Source organism: Oncorhynchus keta, chromosome 4 (assembly GCF_023373465.1).
Source record: "Oncorhynchus keta strain PuntledgeMale-10-30-2019 chromosome 4, Oket_V2, whole genome shotgun sequence".
Taxonomy (NCBI): Eukaryota; Metazoa; Chordata; class Actinopteri; order Salmoniformes; family Salmonidae; genus Oncorhynchus; species Oncorhynchus keta.
Window position 1 is genome coordinate 48,392,795 of NC_068424.1, and position 17,979 is coordinate 48,410,773.

At 42.4% G+C, this 17,979-nt stretch overlaps 1 protein-coding gene across 3 annotated transcripts in view; it reads left to right on the forward strand.

The window, feature by feature from the left end:
* Window positions 1-17,979, forward strand: part of LOC118378460 (protein diaphanous homolog 1) — a 140,464-nt gene that overhangs the window by 3,398 nt on the left and 119,087 nt on the right. The gene's annotated exons all lie outside the window — the stretch shown is intronic.

The window sequence follows — 17,979 nt, forward strand, 5'->3', positions numbered from 1 at the left end:
CAGAAATGCCAACGGAGGCGGTGTTGCGGTCTATATTCAGAACTACGTTCCTGTAAAGGTTATAGATATAGACTACCAAGTGCTAATGTGTGTGAAATGCTTGAATTGTGTATGTGATATCAACAGAGAAGTATATTTTCTGGGTGATTTTAAATATTGGCTGGCTATCATCAAGCTGCCCACTCAGGAAAAAACTTCAAACTGTAACCAGTGGCTGCAACCTGGATCAGGTTGTCAGTCAACCTACTAAGGTAGTTACAAGCAGCACAGGAATTAAATCCTCAACATGCATTGATCACATCTTTACTAACGCTGCAGATATTTGCTTTAAAACAGTGTCCAAATTCATAGGATGCAGTGATCACAATATAATAACCATATCTAGGAAAACCAAAGTTCCGAAGGCTGGGCCTAATATAGTTCATATAGTTCATCTAATATAAGAGGTCATACAATACGTTTTTTTTTTTGTGATTCGTATGTTGGTGATGTAAACAATATTTGCTGGTCTATGGTGTGTAATAAGGAGCAACCAGATGCTGCACTTGACACATTTATGAAACTACTTATTCCAGTTACTAATGAGCACGCACCGATTTTAAGAACATTATTATAAAGACTTAAATTGATGAGGAATTTAAAAGTTGTATGGTTGAGAGGGATGAGGCGAAAGGTATGGCAATTAAGTCTGGCAGCCGAACTGATTGGCAAACATACTACAAATGAAGAAATCATGTGACTAAAATAAAGAAAAAGAAACTACACTATGAAACAAAGATACATTATATAAAGAATGATAGTAAAATGCTTTGGGGTACCTTAAATTACATTTTTGGGAGAAAAATTGAGTCAGATGGCTCATCCATCACAAAGCCCACTGATATTGCAAACTACTTTAATTACTTTTTCATTGGCAAGATAAGCAAACTTAGGGATGACATGCCAACAACAAACGCTGACACTACACATCCAAGTATATCGGACCAAATTATGAAAGACAAGAATTGTACTTTTGTATTCTGTAAAGTCAGCGTGGAAGAGGTGTAAAAAGGATTGTCTATAAACAATGACAAGCCACCGGTGTCTGACAATCTGGATGGAAAATTACTGAGGATAATAGCAGATGATATTGCCACTCCTATTGGCCACATCTTCAATTTAAGCCTACTAGAGAATGTGTGTCCTCAGGCCTGGAGGGAAGCTAAAGTCATTCTGCTACCCAAGAATAGTAAAGCCCCTTTTACTGGCTCAAATAGCCTCTTACCCTTAGTAAACTTATGGAAAAATTTTTGTTTGACCACATACAATGCTATTTCACAGGAAACAAATTGACAACACAATTTCAGCATGCTTATAGTGAAGGACACTCAACAAGCACAGCACTTACACAAATGACTGATGATTGGCTGAGAGAAATTGATAAAATGATTGTGAGGGCTCTCTTGTTAGACTTCAGTGTAGCTTTTGACATTATCGATCATAGTCTGCTGCTGGAAAAACTTGTGTGTTATGGTTTTACACCCCCTGCTATAATGTGGATAAAGAGTTAGACAAGTAACAGAACACAGAGGGTGTTCTTTAATGGTAGCCTCTCAAATGTAATCCAGTTAGAATCAGGAATTCCCCAGGTAACTGTTTAGGCCCTTTGCTTTTTTTCAATTTTGACTAACGACATGCCACTGACTGAGTAAAGCCAGAGTGTCTATGTATGCGGATGACTCAACGCTATACACGTCAGCTACTACAGCGACTGAAATGACTGCAACGCTCAACAAAGAGCTGCAGTTAGTTTCAGAGAGGGTGGCAAGGAATAAGTTGGACCTCAATATTTCTAAAACTAAAAGCATTGTATTTGGAACAAAACATCAACAAAATATTGTAATAAATAATGTGGAAATTGAGCAAGTTGAGATGACTAAACTGCTTGGAGTAACCCTAGATTGTAAACTGCGATGGTCAAAACATATTGATTCAGTAGTAGCTAAGATGGGGAGAGGTATGTCTAATAAAACAATGCTCTGCCTTAACATCACTATCAACAAGGCAGGTCCTGTTCAGTTGTGTGGTCAGGTGCCACAAAAAAGGACTTGCAATTGGCTCAGAACAAGGACTCAGCACGACTGACCCTTGGATAATATATAATATAATAATAATAATATGTACACAGAGAGCTAATATTAATAACATGTACAGTGGAGCAGAAAAAGTATTTAGTCAGCCACCAATTGTGCAAGTTCTCCAACTGAAAAAGATGAGAGGCCTGTAATTTTCATCATAGATACACTTCAACTATGACAGACAAAATTAGAAAAAAAATCCAGAAAATATCTTTGTAGGATTTTTTAAATGAATTTATTTGCAGATTATGGTGGAAAATAAGTATTTGGTCACCTACAAACAAGCAATATTTCTGGCTCTCACAGACCTGTAACTTCTTCTTTAAGAGGTTCCTCTGTCCTCCACTCGTTACCTGTATTAATGACACCTGTTTGAACTTGTTATCAGTATAAAAGACACCTGTCCACAACCTCAAACAGTCACACTCCAAACTCCACTATGGCCAAGACCAAATAGCTATCCAAAGTACACCAGAAACAAAATTGTAGACCTGCACCAGGCTGGGAAGACTGAATCTGCAATAGGTAAGCAGCTTGGTTTGAAGAAATCAACTGTGGGATCAATTATTAGGAAATGGAAGACATACAAGACCACTGATAATCTCCCTTGATCTGTGGCTCCACGCAAGATCTCACCCCGTGGGGTCAAAATGATCACAAGAACGGTGAGCAAAAATCCCAGAACCACACGGGGGGACCTAGTGAATGGCCTGCAGAGAGCTGGGACCAAAGTAACAAAGCCTACCATCAGTAACACACTACGCCGCCAGGGACTCAAATCCTGCAGTGCCAGACGTGTACCCCTGCTTAAGCCAGTACATGTCCGGGCCCGTCTGAAGTTTGCTGGAGAGCATTTGGATGATCCAGAAGAATATTGGGAGAATGTCATATGGTCAGATGAAACCAAAATATAACTTTTTGGTAAAAACTCAACTCGTCGTGTTTGGAGGACAAAGAATACTGATTTGCATCCAAAGAACACCATACCTACTGTGAAGCATGGGGGTGGAAACATCATGCTTTTGGGGCTGTTTTTCTGCAAAGGGACCAGGACGACTAATCCGTGTAAAGGAAAGAATGCATGGGGCCATGTATCGTGATATTTTGAGTGAAAACCTCCCATCAGCAAGGGCATTGAAGATGAAACGTGGCTGGGTCTTTCAGCATGGAAATGATCCCAAACACACCTCCCGGGCAACGAAGGAGTGGTTTTTGTAAGAAGCATTTCAAGGTCCTGGTGTGGCCTTGCCAGTCTCCAGATCTCAACCCCATAGAAAATCTTTGGAGGGAGTTGAAAGTCCGTGTTGCCTAGCAAAAGCCCCACAACATCACTGCTCTAGAGGAGATCTGCATGGAGGAATGGGCCAAAATACCAGCAACAGTGTGTGAAAACCTTGTGAAGACTTACAGAAAACATTTGACCTCTGTCATTGCCAACAAAGGGTATATAACGAAGTATTGAGAAACTTTTGTTATTGACCAAATACTTATTTTCCACCATAATTTGCAAATAAATTAATAAAAAATCATACAATGTGATTTTCTGGATTTTTTTTCTTATTTCGTCTGTCATAGTTACCTATGTGTACCTATGATGAAGTATACCTATGATGAAAATTACAGGCCTCTCATCTTTTTAGGTGGGAGAACTTGCACAATTTGGTGGCTGACTAAATACTTTTTTTGCCCCACTGTATGTCAATCTCTCCTGGCTGAAAGTGGAGGGGAGATTGCCTTCATCACTACATTTATTTGTGAGATGTATCGACATGTTGAATGCACCGAGCTGTCTGTCTAAACTATTAGCACACAGCTCGGGCAAACATGCATACCCCACAAGACATGCCACGAGGTCTCTTCACAGTCCCCAAGTCCAGAACAGACTATGGGAGGCACACAGTACTACGTTAGTACTACATAGAGCTATGACTGCATGGAACTCTATTCCACATCAAGTAACTCATGCCAGCATTAAAATTAGATTGAAAAAAAAAACAGATCTAAAAACACCTTATGGAACAGCGGGGACTGTGAAGCAACACAAACATTGGCACAGACATGCATATACACACACACACACACTCTCGATAGCATACACACTATACATACATACAGATGGATTTAGTACTGTAGAGATGTGGTGGAGTAGGGGCCTGAGGGCACACAGTGTGTTGTGAATGTATTGTAATGTTTGTAAAATTGTATAAACCGCCTTAATTTTGCAGAGCTCCAGGAAGAGAAGCTGCTGCTTTGGCTGCAGCTAATGGGGATCCATAATAAATACAAATTCAAAGGAACTCTGGAGCTCTGTCAGTGACCATCGGGTTCTTGGTTATCTCCCTGACCAAGACCCTTCTCCCCAGATTGCTCACTTTGGCCCGGCGACCAGCTCTAGGAAGATTCTTGGTGGTTCCAAACTTCTTCCATTTAAGAATGATGGAGGCCACTGTGTTTTTGGCAACCTTCAATGCTGCAGAAATGTTTTGGTACCCTTCCCCAGATCTGTGCCTCGACACAATCCCGTCTCGGGCCTCTACAGACATTTTTTTCCCGACCTCATGGCTTGGTTTTTGCTCTGACATGCACTGTCAACTGTAGGAGCGTTTTATATAGACAAGTGTGTGTGCCTTTCCAAATCATGTCAAATCAAATTAGTTTATCACAGGTGGACTCCAATCAAGTTGTAGATCCATGTCAATGATGATCAATGGAAACCGGATGCACCTGAGCTCAATTTCGAGTCTCGTAGCAAAGGGTCTGAATGCTTATGGAAATAAGTTATTTCTGTTTTTTTATTTTTTAACAAATTTGCCAAAAACCTGGTTTCGCTTTCTCGTTATGTGGTATTTTGTGTAGATTGAGGGGGAAAAAATATTTAATACATTTTAGGATAAGGCTTTAATGTAAATATATATATGCGTCTTGATTGAAATATAGAGATTAGGAGGTAACTGCGTAACACATTGCATTCGGAGGACACTTTGATACAAATCTGATCTGAGTGGCCTAATTGTTTGATATAGAGATATTCATTTAAAAAAAATAATAATAATAATATGCTTGTCCGTTTAATTATTTTTACTTGCCCCGGACAAGTGTTAATGTCGAGCTCTGGAGGTCTAGTGATTTAATTAGTGTTGACAATGGAGTAGTCAACTGCAAAAAAAGTCAACTGCTGCTTTCTGTGTTTAGCAAAGCCCATGATTAACACCAGCTTCATTCTTCAGTCATACTTGTATTGCAGATAGCTGAGAAAATGCCTCTTAAAAGGAATCTTGAAGCCTCTTTAAGTCAGCCAGACACTTACATGATTTTTTACAAATAAATCTGTGGGTCCGTTGTTAAACAAGTGCTTTATTTTTTTATAAATGACACTGAAATTCACAAAGGTGCAAACAAACACTTGTTGAAAGTATTTCAATAATTTAACTAATATTGTTCTCGCTCTTCTCTTAACGTGTATGGACCCAGAACTTAATTGAGCATCAGGTCTGTTTAGACCCATTTTTGCACTTGATTTGAAATGTTACCTTTTTTGAAATAGTAAAAAAAAAAGATAATTTAGGCTGTTTACCTAATTAAAAAAAGAGAAGTTTTTAATAAAATCCAGAATTGTTCATATCTGAGGGAGAGAGATGCACACAGTTCAAGAATAGGTCAACATTGGGCTATAATGAAGTATGGTACTGCAGTCTGCACAGTGTGTTTATGTGTGAGAGCAAGTTAGTATCAGTGATTTGGCCTTGGCTGGAATGATCTGGGGTTTGAAGTCACCCCAACAGAATTTGTATTATGCAAAACAAACACACACAGTAGGGATGGGGGTTTGAAATGATTTCACTATTCAAATAGTATCATTAATTTTTGCCAGATACTTGAAGTACATGTGTTTCTTGTGTATGTGTGTATGTAACATTTATGTATGTTTTTAACCCGAAGTACTGCAGTGCGAGGGAGAGGCTGGCTCTATTGCTGCAGCGGCCTGCGGAGGTTATATGGGGTAGTGGGTAGACTGAGGGGAAGAGAGACACCAAGGAAACTCGGCTACAGCCAGGACTAGCTAACTTGTAGCAGCCACAATGTTATCTTTCATGGAACTTGGCTACCAACCTTTTTACATTTACATTTACATTTAAGTCATTTAGCAGACGCTCTTATCCAGAGCGACTTACAAATTGGTGCATTCACCTTATGACATCCAGTGGAACAGCCACTTTACAATAGTGCATCTAAATCTTTTAAGGGGGGTGAGAAGGATTACTTTATCCTATCCTAGGTATTCCTTAAAGAGGTGGGGTTTCAGGTGTCTCCGGAAGGTGGTGATTGACTCCGCTGTCCTGGCGTCGTGAGGGAGTGTGTTCCACCATTGGGGAGCCAGAGCAGCAAACAGTTTTGACTGGGCTGAGCGGGAACTGTACTTCCTCAGTGGTAGGGAGGCGAGCAGGCCAGAGGTGGATGAACGCAGTGCCCTTGTTTGGGTGTAAGGCCTGATCAGAGCCTGGAGGTACTGAGGTGCCGTTCCCCTCACAGCTCCGTAGGCAAGCACCATGGTCTTGTAGCGGATGCGAGCTTCAACTGGAAGCCAGTGGAGAGAGCGGAGGAGCGGGGTGACGTGAGAGAACTTGGGAAGGTTGAACACCAGACGGGCTGCGGCGTTCTGGATGAGTTGTAGGGGTTTAATGGCACAGGCAGGGAGCCCAGCCAACAGCGAGTTGCAGTAATCCAGACGGGAGATGACAAGTGCCTGGATTAGGACCTGCGCCGCTTCCTGTGTGAGGCAGGGTCGTACTCTGCGGATGTTGTAGAGCATGAACCTACAGGAACGGGCCACCGCCTTGATGTTAGTTGAGAACGACAGGGTGTTGTCCAGGATCACGCCAAGGTTCTTAGCGCTCTGGGAGGAGGACACAATGGAGTTGTCAACCGTGATGGCGAGATCATGGAACGGGCAGTCCTTCCCGGGAGAAAAAGCAGCTCCGTCTTGCCGAGGTTCAGCTTGAGGTGGTGATCCGTCATCCACACTGATATGTCTGCCAGACATGCAGAGATGCGATTCGCCACCTGGTCATCAGAAGGGGAAAGGAGAAGATTAATTGTGTGTCGTCTGCATAGCAATGATAGGAGAGACCATGTGAGGTTATGACAGAGCCAAGTGACTTGGTGTATAGAGAGAATAGGAGAGGGCCTAGAACAGAGCCCTGGGGGACACCAGTGGTGAGAGCGCGTGGTGAGGAGACAGATTCTCGCCACGCCACCTGGTAGGAGCGACCTGTCAAGTAGGACGCAATCCAAGCGTGGGCCGCGCCGGAGATGCCCAACTCGGAGAGGGTGGAGAGGAGGATCTGATGGTTCACAGTATCGAAGGCAGCCGATAGGTCTAGAAGGATGAGAGCAGAGGAGAGAGAGTTAGCTTTAGCAGTGCGGAGCGCCTCCGTGATACAGAGAAGAGCAGTCTCAGTTGAATGACTAGTCTTGAAACCTGACTGATTTGGATCAAGAAGGTCATTCTGAGAGAGTCATTTTTCATGGGGTGCACTGTGCATGTCATAACTACATTGAAAAGTCTGAACATCAATCAGAATTTTTAAACCATTTCACCTGTTTTTTATATTGAAAGTTAAGTGTTATTTTGCTTCAATAGAGTGATCAGGGTTTTCTTCCTTCACAGAAAATACATTAGTGCAACACATTTGGCTGAAAATGGCTACATTTTCAGAAGTGCAATGCTGTTTTGCTAGCAGCCACACAAGTAAATCGAGCTTACAATGAAAAAGCCTATTTCTAATGTTTTTGATAGGAATGTAGCCATCTACATTTTCTGACGTTTTCCTTGAAGTTAATCTTGCATTTACAGGAGAAAAGTAGCTGCACATCAGTCAGAGCTCTGTCTGCTGATAGAATACCTGTTTGTGAATTCTCATCCAAGTGGAGAAGTGCAACTGAAGCACAAAATAAGTCTGATGCCGAGCAGAAATGACAGAAGCATTTTAGATCTATGTTTACAAGACGCAGCAAGATATTTCTTATGCGTTTTATAGTATATCTCTGCATAAAAAACGCGGAACCCTGAATTAACGTGAACCCTGTGTTGCAATGTTACGTGGATATTTTTATTTAATTTAGAAAAAGCCTTTCCTGTGTGAAAATCTGGTTAAAATAGGCCTATGTTAGGCTGTACTTTTTTCTCTCTCGCTAAAATGAAGTATTCGAATAACTGTGCACATCCCACACACACACACACACACACACACACACACACACACACACACACACACACACACACACAATGTGTGAAGAACAGCAATAATAAGCAAAATAAGTTGAATTGGGGGCTTAGATCAGCAGTTGAGGGTTGACGTCATTGCAATTACGTTGCCTTTTGTTGTCACAGGAATTTTGAGGTCAGAGTTCAGAGAGATGTGATGATAAAGCTCTGTTGGGTGGATCCTCCGTATCAGGTGTCCCTTATCTGTTACGTAATTGCTCCCAATGATCGTTCTACCTGTGTTTCATTCTCAGACATGATGGCGTTGTTGACAATGATGACACACTTTGTCCCTCCACTATCTTGGATGGGTAGTGTTTTGCATTGTGTCCCCATATCAAGCTTACGTGAAAACACTGTCCGATTGGGCAAGGACGTCAACCCTCCAACTGCTGATCTAAGCCCCCAATTCACTTCTTTTGCTTATTATTGCTGTTCTTCACAGTCAGTCATTGTGTTTTGAGTGTATCATACCTATATTTAGGTTATGACCCACTGTTACAGCTAACTTGAGAAAGGCAGTTAACCCCCAACAGCAACTGCTCCCCGGGCACTGACGACGTGGACGTCGATTTTTAAGGCAGCACCCCCGCACCTCTGATTCAGAGGGGTTGGGTTAAATGCGGAAGACACATTTCGGTGGAATGCGTTCATTTTGTGCAACTGACTAGATTTCCCCTTTCCTTTTCTCAGACTTGCGTGACGAGAACCCTTGCAGTGACACTCCGAACAGCCAGCGTTATTTTTGAGTAGAGACCAGGTTATAGAGATTTGATTTAGTGTAGTTGAAAAGAGACTGGGGTATTGCTCTCCTTTAGCATGCGGCAATTAGCTTAAGGACGATGCAATCACGCTGCCTCGGCTCTTAGACCTTTACCCCACACCGCTCTGCACTTTGCTGTGCTGTGTGGTCTCTGAGGGGACAGCCTTGGGCACAGAGGTCATTAGATCAACCCTGCCTAGACACTCCTCAAGCAGAAATAACCTTTTTCCAGCATGCACCACTGCCTCCCACCTGCTGCCCACCCCACTAGACAGATGCCACTGATTTTGGCTTATGAACCCTCTGACATTAATCCTGAATCCTCTGACGGCGTTCCTTTCGATTTTAAACACATTTCTATACATGTTTGTCCATGGAAGAAGTGGTCAGAAAGTGACTATTTGGCCATTTTTCATATTTCCATATGTTGTAGCTTAGACCCTGCTTTACATCTGAGGTCTTTGTGTTGTGTCCCCTATAAGCTCTTAAATACAGGGTGGTTATCATTTCAGTCAAAGAACTCAGAATGCATCTATGCCTTCAAAGCACTGCAACAGGGCTCTACGATGCAATTATTTTGCTCCAAAAAAATTGCGCCAAAAAATAGATGTGCGCCAACTGAAAAAGTAAAGTATGAGCGCGTGTGCGAGTTGTGATTCAAAGCAAAACAAAATGCTGCCGTAGCTATTTTCAAAGTATGTCTGTTTTGTTTCATAGCTGGTAGCTAGTCACACAAAGAACTAGTCCCATATATATACCACCTTTGCGCAGCAACAGTGCCTGGGGTGCTATGTGCACTGAGAGTAAGGGGCTGAAAGATTCATTTTTAGAAGTGCACAGGCATAGAAGTTGGTAGAATTTACACTAAAATCTACTAAATGTAACATTGTCCTCACCCCTTTTTTTTTGTCTATTTACATTTTCACACGCTAGGTTGTTTTTCAATGTTAGTTTGAGCTGGCTCAACTGCTAGGGAAGAGATGTCGGAGGATCTCAGACATGCGAGTCCCACAACTTTAACGGCCCCCACCTTAAGGGCAGCTGAATATTTTAGTCTCACCTAAGTGACTCATATTTTAGGGTTCATTGTGCTTGATTTAGCATGGAACACTCGAACAATGTTTTATTCACAAACTTTTAGTCATTTCTTATCATTGTGCTCTTGAATTTCATCGTGTGCTTCTAAATATTTCAACTTATGTGCTCCTTGTAAAAAATGTCAGCTGAGAGCCCTGTGCAATTTTAGCTGGTACACCATTGAATTTGAAATACTGCAAAACAGGTAAACTTTGAGCACCTTTTATCTCTTGAATGTTTTGGCATTCAGGTCCAAAAGTCACTCTCTGAGCAATATGTGTGGAAGGTTTCGTTCAAATCAAAAAGGGGTGCTGTCAAAAAGGGATTGAATTCAACAGGATTTACCCTTCCCGTAATATCTATCAGTAGAGTTGTTCAGTCTCTCATTAGCTGTGCAGAAAAGTGCACCTGACTGTGCAGCCCTGCTCTCTCTCTCTCTTTCTTTCTCTCTGGATAAGAGCATATTGTAGCTCAGACAATGAGCTCATATGACACTGGTGTGGTTAATGCACTCTTAGCTCTGAGGTGAATGTGAGTGAGGCGGAGGGAAGGGAACACAGGGTGAGAGGTGTAGGGCGCACTGGGTGAGGTAGGAGCATGCAATGGGATGGAAATGAGCCCAGTAGAGATTCCACTGTGGATTAAGCAGAGGGGTATTAGTCAGAGATGACATTGCAACATTAAAATTACTTGGATCTGATTTAATGGTGTTTTTAGTCTTATGTATTTTTTTGCTCAGAAAGGGGGGGGGGGTCAAATGGCTCGAAGAGAATAAAATGGCTTAGGCTATAGGCTACCTCAGCTCTATGTATTCTCTTTGAATGGGATCCTTGGTCAAGTGCACTCTCCAATCCAAGGGTGCACTACTCTAGTTCCTAAGGGGCACCGTCCTGCTGACAAGTAGGAAAAACATTCTATATTTATGATTATTATTATAGCAAGCCTATAGACCTACACTGTGGCCCTTAACAACTGGAGTTGTACACCCCTCTCTGAGCTGAGAGCGTATTGTTAAGTATGCTTGACACATTTAGCTGATAGTCTGAGACAGCATTGCCACAAACAGACATATAGGCCTAACTATATATGCCTTACTATACCATATACAAAGTGTACAAAACATTAAGAACACTTGCTCATTCCATGGCATAGGCTGACCAGGTGAATCCTGGGGAAAGCTATGATCCCTTATTGATTGTTAAGCCTTGAGACAATTGAGAAATGGAATGTGTATGTTTGCCATTCAGAGGGTAAATGGGCAAGACAAAATATTTAAGTTTCTTTGAACGGGGTATGGTAGTAGGTGGTGCCAGGCACACTGGTTTGTGTCAAGAACTGCAACACTGCTGGGTTTTTCACACTAAATATTTTTCCCTGTGAATCAAGAATTTTCCACCACGCAAGGGACATCCAGCCATCTTGACACAACTGCGAGAAGCATTGGAGTCAACATGGGCCAGCATCCCTGTGGAACGCTTTTGATACACAGTGTGGAGTCCATGCCCCAACGAATTGAGGGTGTTCTGAGGGGGAGGGTAAACCCTACAGGTCCAGAGTCTGTAGCCTAAAGAGTGTGCTCCATCTGTCCTTGTTCTGAATAAGTGAGTTGTGTAAAAAGTCTTCACATTTTTCAGGAAAAGCAGGCAGATGAATGCGCTCGCTCACAGCAGGAATTACATCTACATCATCTCTTAAAAATAGTGAGCCAGCATGTTTTCAGCATGTTTTCCATGACTGATTTTAAAATACATTTTCTCATGATCTCTGTCGCTCTGCAGCAGACAGTTTTTATTAGATACACCCACCTAGTACCGGGTCGGACCCAGCTTTGCCACAACAGCCTGAATTTTCCACTTCTCAGTTGTCCAGTGCTGGTGATCACTGGAGCCGCTTCTTCCTGTTTTTAGCTGATAGTAGTGGAACTGTGTGTGGTCGTTGGCTGCAATAGCCCATCCTTGACGAGGACCGACGACTTGTGCGTTCGGAGATACGGTTCTACACACCTGTTGTACTGTGCCTTTATCTGCCTGTTTGTGGCCAGTCAGTTAGCATGATTCTTGCCATTCTCCTTTGACCTCTCAACGAGCCGTTTTCCCCACAGGAATGGCGCTGACTGGATGTTTTTTTGATTGTCTCACCCTGTAAACCCTAGACATTGTTGTGTGTGGAAAGGCCAGGAAGCCGGCCATTTCTGAGATGCTAGAACCAGTGCGCCTGGCATCGATGACCATACCATGCTCAAAGTCGCTTAGGTCACTAGTTTTTCCCCTTTCTAACTTTCAATCGAACAGTAACTCCATGCCTGTCTGCCTGCTTTATATAGCAGGCCAAGTGACTCACTGTCTGTATGATCCAACCATTTTCTTGAAGGGGTTGTGTACCTAATAATAGTGTGTAGTTAGCAATATGTTTGGAACATTGCAATACAATCTCAGTATCAAATCGCAATACATATAAAATTGCTGGTTCGCGATACATATTGCCACCTGAGTATCGTGATAACATCGTATCATGATGTCCCTGGCAATTCCTGGGGCTCCCGAGGGGTGTAGAGGTCCAAGGCACTGCATCTCAGTGCAAGAGGCGTCACTGCAGTCCCTGGTTCGAATCCAGGCTGCGTCACATCCAGTCGTGATTGGGAGTCCCATAGGGAGGCGCACAATTGGCCCAGCGTCGTCCGGGTTTGGCCGGTATAGGCCGCCATTGTAAGTAAGAGTTTGTTCTTAACTGACTTGCCTAGTTAAATAAATGCATAAAAAAAAAAAATCCTAGCCCTACTACTGATGTGGTCTCCCAGCACTAGATGATTGCATGTGTTGACTATGTGTTGAGTCATTGAAATGGGTGACTGCTGTGGTATTTCTCCCAGTGTCAGTCAGTCAGATGAGTGCCACCGACACGGCACTAACAGAACTGGACACAGCCAGAAGGGACACAGGTGCGGTGACAACCTCTGCTCTTCAAACGTCAGGGCTAAAGAGCTGTCTCTAGAACTGTGGCAGTGTGTGTTGGTGTGCATTCTGCCTTATAATTGTGTGCACTTATTTGTTGTGGAATGTGTGTGAGAGGGCGGCAAAGAACAGAACACTGCTGACTTCATTCACTTGTTAGAGAATGAAGTTACGTTCGTAAACTTCCCCATTCTTCTCTCAAGGACTTTGAACAAGTGCCTGTGTGTGTGCATGGGGCCCACTGCATGGTTTTTTTGAATATTCCACACATTCAGCTGTGCTGCTGTTGGTTCCACCTGCTTTGATGGTGACAGGTTGCTCTTTTGCACGGTTGGCTTGAGTGAACCAACAGCTAGGCTATGCATATGCTTTATTCTGGATATTTCTCCTCTCGGTTTTATCACTGGTCAATTCTGCCAATTCCTTTTTGACACATTCTACAAACTCATGCCTCTTCCCTTCATCGCCTCGCAGGGCTCATAGCCATAGGGGGAATAAGACATTTAATCCCAATATTGAATTAGGCCACTCTGCTGTGTTTGTCGCTGAGCTGCTCTTGAGACTAGAGCTGGCACATTTACACTGTAACCTTGTAGGCCTAACCGACAGTTATGGATGAAGACAGTCATGGCAATAAAATAACCGTTTTACATTTTGTATTTATTTTTGGTGTGAAACGAACATCTGGCTGAAGACAGGACGGCTGGGCATTCATGCGGTTGAGTCAGCATCTGCTGTAACATGGGCCTCCACAAGGTTATGAAACCTTGTTTGCTCCTTGCTGAAACAAGCAAGGCAGTGTAGCAAACGAGCCTTCGGTTGCCTAGGCAACGCCCCCCATCCCCGCAGCACATGCAGTCAGGATCGGAAGAGAGGAGAAAATGTGCATCTTCACAACAACAACAAAAAGACTATTCGAAGGGTTATTACGGTGACTGGTCATTTGACTGATCACTAACCATCATCCAAAGGTAACCCTGTACCTGACACCCAGCGTCACAACACGGTATGACACATAACATGTCATACCGTAATATGGTAGTAACAGTGTCATGACACATAACATGTCATACCGTAATATGGTAGTAACAGTGTCATGACACATAACATGTCATACCGTAATATGGTAGTAACAGTGTCATGACACATACCATGTCATACCGTAATATAGTAATAACACTGTCATGACACATACCATGTCATACCGTAATATGGTAGTAACGGTGTCATGACACAACATGTCATACCGTAATATGGTAGTAACGGTGTCATGACACATAACATGTCATATCGTAATATGGTAGTAACAGTGTCATGACACATACCATGTCATACCGTAATATGGTAATAACACTGTCATGACACATACCATGTCATACCGTAATATGGTAGTAACAGTGTCATGACACATACCATGTCATACTGTAATATGGTAGTAACAGTGTCATGACACATAACATGTCATACCGTAATATGGTAGTAACGGTGTCATGACACATAACATGTCATACCGTAATATGGTAGTAACAGTGTCATGACACATAACATGTCATACCGTAATATGGTAGTAACAGTGTCATGACACAACATGTCATACCGTAATATGGTAGTAACAGTGTCATGACACATTTAGACCTGTTGTTTTATGGCTGGTACATGAAGCTGCCTGTCAAGTAAGGTGTTACCCATCCAAAATTCCATGATGGTCACAGCCCTAGCTGAGAAGTAGTCTAACCTTTCAACTCTTCAGTTGTATTGAAAGAGTGCGAGTCATTTCTGCTTTTTGTTTTCCCACACCCTTTTTGTTTTTCTTCGTTTTCGATTTCCCCCTTCATTTTAGGAAGCAGTTGGGTTAAAGTACTACCTGATTTTACTATCAATGTTCCATTACTAATTTTCAAGTCGTTACGATGCCAATTTGAGTTCGTAATTGTGCGGGTACATAGACACAAGAGTTTTGACTCTTTGGTCTATATTGTTGCAGGAAGTTGTGCAAAAATCCAAAACAGGAAGTTATCTTTTTCTTCACCATTGCCCATTATATCACTACACCCCTCCTCTCCATCCATTGTTTCAGTACTCAAAGGCACCAGCGTGGGTAGTAAATGCGTTCACACAACTCAAACTCACTATTTCCATTTTTAACCATACTCTCACTCTGAGGAGGAGTACTAGGCTACCTCATGGTTAAAGCATTTTTCTGCATTGTTTATGTGCTCGTATGGTGGGATGGTGGCTCACACACCCACTAGATCTTTATGAAGAGATGCATCTCATTTATTTTAAAAGCTTGGATCGATCCAGGCCTTACTCTTATTAGTGAGCGCTAATGGACAAACGGGTAGTAAATAAACAGGGAGATGAATCGGGGAAAGGCATAACTCAACTGGCAACCTGTTTAACCTGCCCTGTTTATCTTACACACACACACACACACACACACACACACACACACACACACACACACACACACACACACACACTTGGGCTGGGCAATATGGCCATTTTGAGGTTTTTGAATAATAAAAACTCTACATTTGCTTTGAGTGGTGCATTACCCTAGGGTGGCAACACAAACACTCAACGTGATTTATTTCAACGGAGCTTTCTCCATTCTGATTTTGTTTTATACTGTTCAAAGTCTAACTTCCATCAAAAGTGGATGTCGTTTGAGAATTTCCACACTGCCACATAGGACTGTACGATATGGGCATCTAGGCCTTGTTTTTTTTAACCAAGTCAAGTCAAAACGTTTGGGCTTACTGTTGGTATCATGGAAGTAGAATGATTATTCTAATTCTAGAATGTAATAGCGGGCACTTTGAATACAGTATTTGACATGACAGCGAATGGAAAAAGCCAGGGAGGAATTCATAGAATTAGAATACTGACAGGATGTCTATGGAGGCGTGAATGTTTGACTGATCACTGACAGCCATTATCCATTCCAACATTTTTTATTTTTATTTTTTTTGTCACATATTTCCTGCTGTGGCTTTGCAGCCTGTAGGTTCTGCAGCACTTTATATCACCATAGTAACACACTTCCTGATTTTTGAGCGGTCCAATCAGAGTGCTGCACAACTTACTGAGGTGTCTCTCCTCAGCCAAACTAATCCACATTACTTCAGCCACACTAAACATGAGGATATCGTAGGGTCAAATCCATTTTGGCTTGTGCAAATTAACTTGAAATTGCCCATTTTAAAGTATTGTGCACAGCTTGAAATATTGAATTGTATCAAATGAGTGCGGCACCATACTGGTATCATTTAAAGGAAAAAAGCCGCTCATTCATTTTAAATTACGGTGTTAAATAACACGGTGAGAACAATATTTTTTGTGAACATGTTTCATGTTGGCGTTATAATAAAGTTGGTGGAAACATAAAAAATCGTTGTGGAAATCTGTTGCTACAAAATCCACAATGCAAATGTATCTACACACAATAATACCAATGACAATTTCAGCATGTAATGTAGCTAGTTAGTGCAGTTTGTTGAGGTGATTTTACAGCTATCAATTTAGGAGTCAACAATCTTACCATGTTCAACCTGCAGATTGATGTGCCTCAGTGGAGTATATCATTCGCAACGACAGCTATACTTTTGAGGAGATGGGAAAAATTGCCCAATGCTACCTCAATGGGCCGTGCCGTGCATTTTGGGCGATTCTGGGACGAGGAGCGCTCTCCTTAAGGAGTGAATAAGAGTCTATTGGGCGCTAACAAACAAAAAAACATTAGCATGAATTTTGTCAACAAGAAGTACAACAAATATTTTCCGAGATGTGAGATACAGTGCACTTGGAAAGTATTCAGACCCCTTGACTTTTAACACATTTTGTTACGTTACAGCCTAATTCTAAAATTGATTAAATTGTTTTTTTTCCCTCATCAATCTACACACAATGCCCCATAATGACAAAGTGAAAAACGGGTTTTTAGAAATACCTTATTTACATAAGTATTCAGACCATTTGCTATGAGACTCAATTGAGCTCAGGTGCATCCTGTTGCCATTGCTTTTCCTTGAAGTTTCTACAACTTGATTGGAGTTCACCTGTGGTAAATTCAATTGATTGGACATAATTTGGAAAGGCACACACCTATATAAAGGTCCCTCAGTTAACAGTGGTTTTTACTCTACATGACAGAGTAAAAACCAAGCCATGAGGTCGAAGGAGTTGTCCATAGAGCCCCGGGGCAGGATTGTGTCAAGGCACAGATCTGAGGAAGGGTACGAGAAACTTTCTGCAGCATTGAAGTTCCCCAAGAACACAGTGCTCTCCATCATTCTTATATGGAAGAAGTTTGGAATCACCAAGACTCCTAGAGCTGGCCGTTCGGCCAAATTGAGCAATCTGGGGAGATGGGCCTTGGTCAGGGAGGTAACCAAGAATCCAATGGTAACTCAAACAGAGCTCCAGAGATCCTCTGTGGAGATGGGAGAACCTTCCAGAAGGACAACCATCTCTGCACCATGCCACCTATCAGGCCTTTATTGTAGAGTGGCCAGATGGAAGCCACTCTTCAGTAAAAGGCACATGACAGCCCACTTCGAGTTTGCCAAAAGGCACCTAAAGGAGTCTCAGACCATGAGAAACAAGATTCTCTGGTCTGATGAAACCAACATTGAACTCTTTGGCCTGAATGCCAATCGTCATGTCTGGAGGAAATCTGGCTCCATCCGTACTGTGGTGCCAGGCCCCCGAGTGGCGCAGCGGTCTAAGGCACTGCATCTCAGTGCTAGAGCCGTCACTACAGACCCTGGTTCAATTCCAGGCGGTTTCACAACCGGACGTGAT